This window comes from Ursus arctos, unplaced genomic scaffold (genome assembly GCF_023065955.2).
Source record: "Ursus arctos isolate Adak ecotype North America unplaced genomic scaffold, UrsArc2.0 scaffold_29, whole genome shotgun sequence".
Classification (NCBI taxonomy): Eukaryota; Metazoa; Chordata; class Mammalia; order Carnivora; family Ursidae; genus Ursus; species Ursus arctos.
Window position 1 is genome coordinate 34,778,999 of NW_026622974.1, and position 8,138 is coordinate 34,787,136.

The window sequence follows — 8,138 nt, forward strand, 5'->3', positions numbered from 1 at the left end:
TTAGGGGAACTACCCTTTCAACTCTATCAGACAGCCTTGAAAACAGGGAGTTTATCTCCCATTGACTGTTTTCTGATTTTTAAAAATATCCTTATATATTTTATTAGAGAATAACACTCTTCTGGATTTGGGAGACTAGCAATTCTAAAAGCCCAGATTTTCTGAGGAGGGTTCCAGCTAGAAATTCAGTGAATTAGCAGGGTCAGGCATTCCCCTGATTAATGAGGGTCAACTCTGTGGCAAAAGTATACATGGGGCTGAGGAAAAGTATAAAGGATACAGTGTTTAGTGAGCATAAAACCTTCTTAGAGAAAAAAATGTGTGACTATCCAAATGTTCAAGAGCTTAAAAATGATATAAGACAGCAATATAAGGCAATATACCTACCAATATATGAATCTCAGGTGAGTAGTTTAGATAAGAAGGTCAATAGAAGGTCAAGAAAAGCTCTCTTTGGGCTGTCATGCTCTGGAGAAAGTGGAGCTTAGTCATAGCCTTAAACAGAACTTGTATCACGGGCTGACCTTTACATGGAGATGGACATATAGGATAGCCTTTCAATTTAATATGACTTGACATGTGTGTGCACCTATAAACACTTTTTATAATTATATGTATTTAAAAATATATTCATATTTAATTTTATATAAATATATATGAATTTTTTATGTGGCTCTCAAAAGTGTGGTAGAAGTAAAATAAAAAACTATGCCAATAGCAAAAGGCTATGTCGTAACATTGTAAAATACAGCCCAAACTGCAAGTTGCTGGTTGTTTCCAGTCCAGTGGATATCTTGACCTATGTGGCTTGGAAGATAAGTGTCTTTCCCCAAAATCATGTTATTGGAAGTGGTTGCAATCTGGATCCAGCCCGGTTCCATTACCTATTGGGGGAAAGGCTGGGAGTTTGCCTATTGAGCTATCCTCGTAGGTGGGTCCTCAGAGAGCATGGAGACTCTAGTGTGTCCGTATCGAGTGGAGCCAATGTTGCTGGTGTCTCCTTGAAGAATCTGCACCCTGAATTAGGCACTGATGCAGATAAAGAATAAAGAGAGGGCTCCACAAACAGGTGGTTGCCAGTGCTTACAAGGTGAGCCAGCTGAAAGGCTGCATGTCGTGGGCCATTGGACTGTGTGTGGCAGATTTGGCAGAAAGTATAACGAAGACTCTTAGGCAGGTGCATCCAATTTCCACCCTGGTTAAGGGTCCCTATGAATAAAAGATGATGTCTTCCTTAGCGTTCCTTGCATCTTGGGATGGAGTAGAATCTCAGATGCTGTGAAGGTGACTCTGACTCCTGAGGAAGAGGCCCGTTTGAAGGAGAGCACACCTACACCTGCGGGATCCCAGGGAGTTGCAGTTCTAAGGATTTCTAACGGCGCGCCACCTCACCGACTAGACCACGACAGGATTTTAGTTGGAGGTTGTGTATGTTGTTGTTGTTACCTGATCTGTTATTACCCAAGGAGTAATACTGAAATAGCCTAGGGAAAACATCAGTTTCCTAAAGTTACAGACAGGAACGGTTCACAAACACCTGCAGCTATATCCCGACGCTGGATGATCCCTACCTGGTGCAGTCCTAGGCTGGTCAACGTGAAGTAGCACCGCTGCCAGGAGAGCATCTGCTGTGGCTGCCCGTCAAAGCAGATGTGTGTTTACTGTGTGTCACGGAACTCCTGGTTCCTTCACTCATCATGCCCAGTCCAGCTTTTTCACCAATCATATGCTGCGATCCCATGTATAAATTCAATACTGCATGTACTGTGCACTAATATATATCAGAATATAGTATACATTGCCATTTAATGTAAAAAGAAAGATCCATATATAAACAATGCAACCAACTATCCATGTGTCACACCAACTAAAATTCTAAATAAACTTTGAACAGTGAAAAAATAAATACATATTGCAAAACAAAGATGACTACTAATCTTTAATTATCTTTCTTTAAATCCTGCTGGAAAATCCTTGTTTATAAATAAATCTTCCCATTTTAAATAAACTCTCCCAGAATAGTGGATGTGAAGTGAGTATATAGCAAGAGCTCTTGGTTGATGCCAGCTAAGCAATATTTATGTTACTACGAATGCCATATTGTCATTCAGTGATAAGATCCCTTACGAATTTGGCTCTGAGCTGATCCTGGGCATAGTTTCTTTCAGTCATTCTTTGTGTTCCCTCACTCTGCTCTGTCCCAGGTGGGATGTAAGGGTGGGATGTTGACCCCTGTACTTTGCATTTCAAAGGCCTCGGTACCATCTGGTTTCTGGCTGAGTTTGATCAAAGAGGGCACTGGCAGTCAGCGGTAGGAAGAAGTGGGGGCTAGTTTTCCTCTTCCTTGTGTGCCTCAAAATGCTGAAATACAAATCGCAGCATCATAAATCTTCCCATTTCCCACTTTTGCCTTATGGCAACGCTGTCTGGAATACTCACCACTAAAAGGGAAGGTAAGACTATCTTTTTAAAATTAAAATAGTAACCATAAATAAAGCAAAATCAAATAAATCAAATAAAAGGAGCCACAGCTCAATTCAAGATAAGAGAACACAGTCTGAAAACAAAATTTCTACACTTAATTCACTTTGTCAGCAAACTACGAAGGTTCCTTTAAGACCCTTGGAAATGGTTAGAGGAAGCAATCAAAATTATTTTTAAGTCTCTTCCAAATCATCTCCATTGGGAGCTATGCTAAAGCTAACAGAGTTTAATCTCTATTTTTAAAAGTTCTTAAAATAATGAAATTACCTTTTCTGTGAGAGACTAAGGAAGAATGTGCACAGTTGTTTGGTTTATGGTAGTGCCATAAATTCCAAAGAATGCACTGGCCATATTCAATGAACAGATTATTTTCTGAAAGAATGATCTTCCATATCACAGTTGATGTAACCAACCATAGACCATGCTCTTCTATCAACCATAAACTTCACTCTTTTCCTCCCTAAAGATACACACACCTCCCAAGTTCTCTGTTTCTCTTATATTCCATGTTGAGCCAACTGGTACACTTTTTCTTTTCTCCTTTGGCTATTTCTGGTTGAATTATTTAAGCTGTTTGGCACTATGAAATTCCCTTGGGAAATAACTATCGATCTGTTAGAACACAAAGATGACTCTCAAGCACCTTTTCCTAGAACTTTTGAGAAACACTACCTAAGAAAGCAAGGTTACGAGCCCCAGCTCAAACTGAAAACCAAACAAAGTAGTTGACTATATTCTGATAAGAATCATTAGAGACATCAGTCCTCAGACTATGGATAAATAGTTCAACTCCTATGAGTTCTAATTTCAGTTTTTACATGCCCAAAGCATTAATTTTTCGTCACTGAGCCCATGAGTCAGTATTAAAGGGTTTGAAGTCTATTCTTAATTAACATATTTTTCTATATCCCACATACCTTGAAGGATTCATATGCATCACAAAATGCCCTTGATCCTTCACCCTGCCCTGTCTCAGATAAACTAAGTCGTGGTGTTACCTTTTGTCAAAAGATGATACCATCACCTACCACAACTTGTTTTCCATTATGCAGAGATGGTGTAAATTTCCCCCAAGGTATAAGGTCTAAGTTTGATGTTTTACAAAAAAAGACTTCAAATTGAGAGCTCAGGAAAAGATACATGCTTCCTGTGATAACGAAGGAAGGACTGACTTTCATTATAGGTCTGGGCAAGAAATACCGATGTTTAGTCACAGGTTGTCCAACACATTGGAAAAAGCAAAACAAACATTCAATCTGTCAAGTGAACCCCAAAACATACTGCTGTCTATAAGTAAGGAGTCTGGACTTTAGACCACCTAAGGTTTTCTACTAGCTCTAAAATACTGTGATTGTAATCATGTGGTTTCTTTATACTCTCTGATCTGGTGATGTGGAGCACTTAATGATATGGTGCTTATTCATCCCCTTCTCTGCATTTCTCTGTCATTTCATTTGGAAAGATAATTATAAATGACATCTTCTCAAGAAATTTCACTTTCCACCTTTTTTTCTATTTTGTAACAGAAGCCATTGATGCCATAGAAATTCTCTGGCGAATTTATAGATATTCCTCGCTGTCCTGTGTCCTTTACTAGGGTATATAAATGTTGAATTAAAGTAGCTCAGACTTCTGCTTCCAGTTAGAATGTAGAAGGATGCACAAGACCTTTGCTTTGATAGCAACTACAAGAAAAGAACAAAACAAAATAAAAACGAAACTTCTCTATGAGGCTAGTGAAGAAGCCTTGATAAACTATATTCCAGGGAGAAATGAGCCTATCACAGGTGAGCAGAGAATGGCAGCAGCTTCTATACCTGGATCCAGGGCCCCAGGTGAACTGTCAGAGATAGGAAGACTTTGTGGGGTGAGGGGGAAACAGCCAGTCCTTTCTTGGATGATTGGGCTGGTGAGCAAAAGGCAATCACATGGTCCTGGGCATACACAGTAATCAGACTTCAGGGCCAAAAGTGAATCCAATACATCTGAAAGTTCAGTCAACCCCTCCTAGCTCAAGATCAAAAGGCTCCAATGTTCTTTCATTCGCAATATTTGGAAATCTCCCTCCTTTGTCACATTTGCACTCACGCTCACACTCTCTCTCTCTCAAAAATCTGAGGAAGCAGAAAAATGTGATAAGATAAAATTTGGATGACATAGAAATAGACTCAGAGATAACCTAGTTACTGAAATTAGTAGACAGGAACTTTAAAACAACTATTACAGATTTGTCAAAGAATTTACAAGAAAATGTGTATTGTGGGTAAATAAACGGAATTTTCTCTGAAAAATGTAAACACTATAAAATAACGAAACAGAAATTCTAAAACTTAAAAATGCAATATCTGAAGTCAAAATTTATTGGATGGGCTTAACAGGAGATTGGATATTGCAGAAAAAAAAGGATGAGTGAATTTCAAAAAAGTCAATAAAAATTACCCAAGCCAAGACGCCTAGGTGGTTCAGTCGTTAAGCGTCTGCCTTCGGCTCAGGGCATGATCCCAGAGTCCTGGGACTGAGCCCCACATCAGGCTCCTCCGCTGGGAGCCTGCTTCTTCCTCTCCCACGCCCCTGCCTATGTTCCCTCTCTCGCTGGCTGTCTCTCTCTCTCTGTCAAATAAATAAATAAAATCTTTAAAAAAAAAAAAATTACCCAAGCCAGGGATGCCTGGGTGGCTCAGTTGGTTGAGGGTCCGACTTTTGGCTTCAGCTCAGGTCATGATCTCAGGTTCATGATCTCAAGGTCATGAGATTGAGCCCCATGTTGGGCTCTGTCCTCAGCACTAAGTATGCTCGAGATATTCTCTCTCTCCCTCTCCCTCTGCCCCTTCCCCCACTCACTTTCTCTCTCTCAAATAAATAAATCTTTTAAAAAAATTACCCAAACTGAAATAAAAAGGAAAAAATGTTTTTAAATCAGAAGATCTATAACTGTGAGATAATATCACACAAATATAATTGGAGTCCCAGTAGGAGAGAAAGTGGGTCAGGAAAAAATTTGAAGTCATTTTTTTTCTCTTAGCAACGAAGTGTTCGTTTCACAGTGGGGTCTCTCTCCTGCCTTCTAACTGCTCTCTCCCTTCCACCTCTCCCTGGGCTAGAACTGGTGTGGGTATGTGGCCAGTGCTGTCAATTGGAAGCATGGTTTTTCCTGAATTACAATAATTAAATCAGAGTACGCTTGCTCTAAGACTCAAGGTGTAGTAACTTCCAAATCCACGGAAGACAATGAACCAGTAAGTACCGATAACTATTGCATAGTTCTGTTTTTTAGTCCAACATGAAAACCCAAACTCTGAATCTCTGGGGGAAGTGAAGGTTGCAGGGGAGGGGATGGAATCAATATTAAACATTAGCATTTCATGTAATCAGTTTATACATAATCCCTCTGTTTTCTCTGCATGACATTTTCAAAATACAAAACTGAAACCACTGCAGGGAAGGGAGCAGAGATACAACAAGTAAATCTGGAAATGCTCCCCTTTTTTTTAAAAGATTTTATTTATTTATTTGACAGAGATAGAGACAGCCAGTGAGAGAGGGAACACAAGCAGGGGGAGTGGGAGAGGAAGAAGCAGGCTCATAGCGGAGGAGCCTGATGTGGGGGTCAATCCCATAACGCCGGGATCACGCCCTGAGCCGAAGGCAGATGCTTAACTGCTGTGCCACCCAGGCACCCCTGGAAATGTTCCTTTTAATAACTTATTCTGCCAAGTCTTAACAAGGAATGAAATGGAAGTGACCAGGTGTGGAGAGGCTAAGGAGTCTAAGGACCAGAAGAAATTCATCTATGAAGTGCATTGGTGGCTGTGGTTGCATTGGATGACGCTTAAACATTACCTCTAGGTCAGCCAAGAGGCCCCTAAATGGTGGTGAGAAATTCCTGTTCTCACTAGAAGATTCACATGGGGTGGGGGTGGGGATATGTTCTGTCCACACTGGCAGGAGTGAAAGGGAAAGCAGTTATTGCTGGCAGGCTACCGTGGCATGCCTTCCTCTCCTGCTGGCACCTTGTCAAACACTCTGAATAAGCAAGACGACAAGAAAGGAAGAAAGATCAAAGATGTTTTAATCTTATATAATTATAAGAAGACTAAATGGGAAAATTCCTATTTCATTCCATATTTCACATTTCCCAGCTTGTCAGCCAATAGTTAATGAATCTTTGGCATGGTAGCCTCACTTTCTTACGTTTTTGAAATTTTCTGATCATAAATTGTGTCATTATGTAAGTGCTGCCTATTATTTTGGAATGCTCTTATTTGATGGAAGAAAGACTGGAAGAAAACTTAATTGGTTTGACCAGTGATTTTAGGTGATCTCTGGATGTAACATGTTCTTGGACAAGTGGGGATAAGAACAAAATATAACAGCCGTGAAGGCCGCTGAGGATGGTGATAAACCACCGAGCCTTCGAACCCATGTAAATCTCCCGTGGCACCACTGCAGAATGACACGATAGAGCAAAGGTGCAGGTGAGGGTGGAGGAAGGGGTTGGAGACTTCCCAGTGGGGTAGGTATGGAGGATGGGGAATTAATGGATTTAACTGAGTGACTACAGTGCTGTGCAGAAAACAGGAGGGATAAATCAATAAGAAAAAGAAAACAACCCACTAATAAAATTCTAGGAGTTACCTGAGCAAATGCCATGTGAGATTACTTTCAGCTTATGTTTGAACAGCAGCTGCCTGCTTCTCCTTCTCAAAGTCTTCTCAGACTACCCTCTATCCCTTTCCCTCTTGGACTTTTAGGATTCCCCAAAGAAACAGTCTTTGCTTTTTGAAAAGCTATAGTGAGGGATGCCTGGGTGGCTCAGTCAGTTGAGTGTCTGCCTTTGGCTCAGGTCATGATCTTGGGGTCCTGGGATCGGGGCGCTCTCTCTCCCTCTGCCCCTTCCCGCCACTCTTGCCCGCTCTCTCTCTCTCTCTCTCTCTCTCTCAAATAAATAAAATCTTTAAAAAAAGAAGCTATAGTGAACATGTCTCCTTTTACTTTCAAGCTGAGGTGAGAAAAAATTGAAAAGCCTACGATTACCTCCCTTCTCCCACCACATCCCCTTTCCCAAGTATCAGCAATTGCTACCTCTAATTCTGCAGTTAGAAGCACGCATCCACGTTATCATTATCTTATTTCCATTTTGAAACCTAGAATTGTTCCCTAATGAGAGAATATGACTGAGAATTTCATTCTAGATATTTGGCCAGAAACAGCTCAGAAAGTAAATTGTCTTTTTTCCAGGAATACTGACAATCCTGAAAGGGTTAATTAATTTCCCACAGGGTCACACTTGACACAAGATTCTGCTTGATTCTCCATAGGGTTAAAATAAGATTGAATTAATCTTGAAGGAGCCACAGTAAGAAAGTTTCGAATGGACTATTAGCTCAGCTGAAGGAGAAACTCTATTTTGTTAAAAGCGTATAAACACAATACCCAATGTTGCCATTACCCCCCAAAAGTGTTAGCCAAATGTTAAATTGAAAGCACTAGTAGAAAAACTGGGGGAGAGTAATATAAGTCTTTAAGGATTTGTTTCCTTTTTAGGCAAATTATTAATGACCATGGGAAAATAAAGTGATTTGAGAAGAGAAGCTTGCTGTGTACCAGCTGCTGTTGGAGTCAACTAATTTCAACATTCCACTTGATATCTCACT

At 40.4% G+C, this 8,138-nt stretch overlaps 1 pseudogene; it reads left to right on the forward strand.

Moving 5' to 3' along the window:
- The first annotated feature begins 251 nt into the window (after nucleotides 1-251).
- Nucleotides 252-1,488, forward strand: LOC113261332 (L-lactate dehydrogenase A chain-like; annotated as a pseudogene).
- Nucleotides 1,489-8,138: the final 6,650 nt, after the last annotated feature.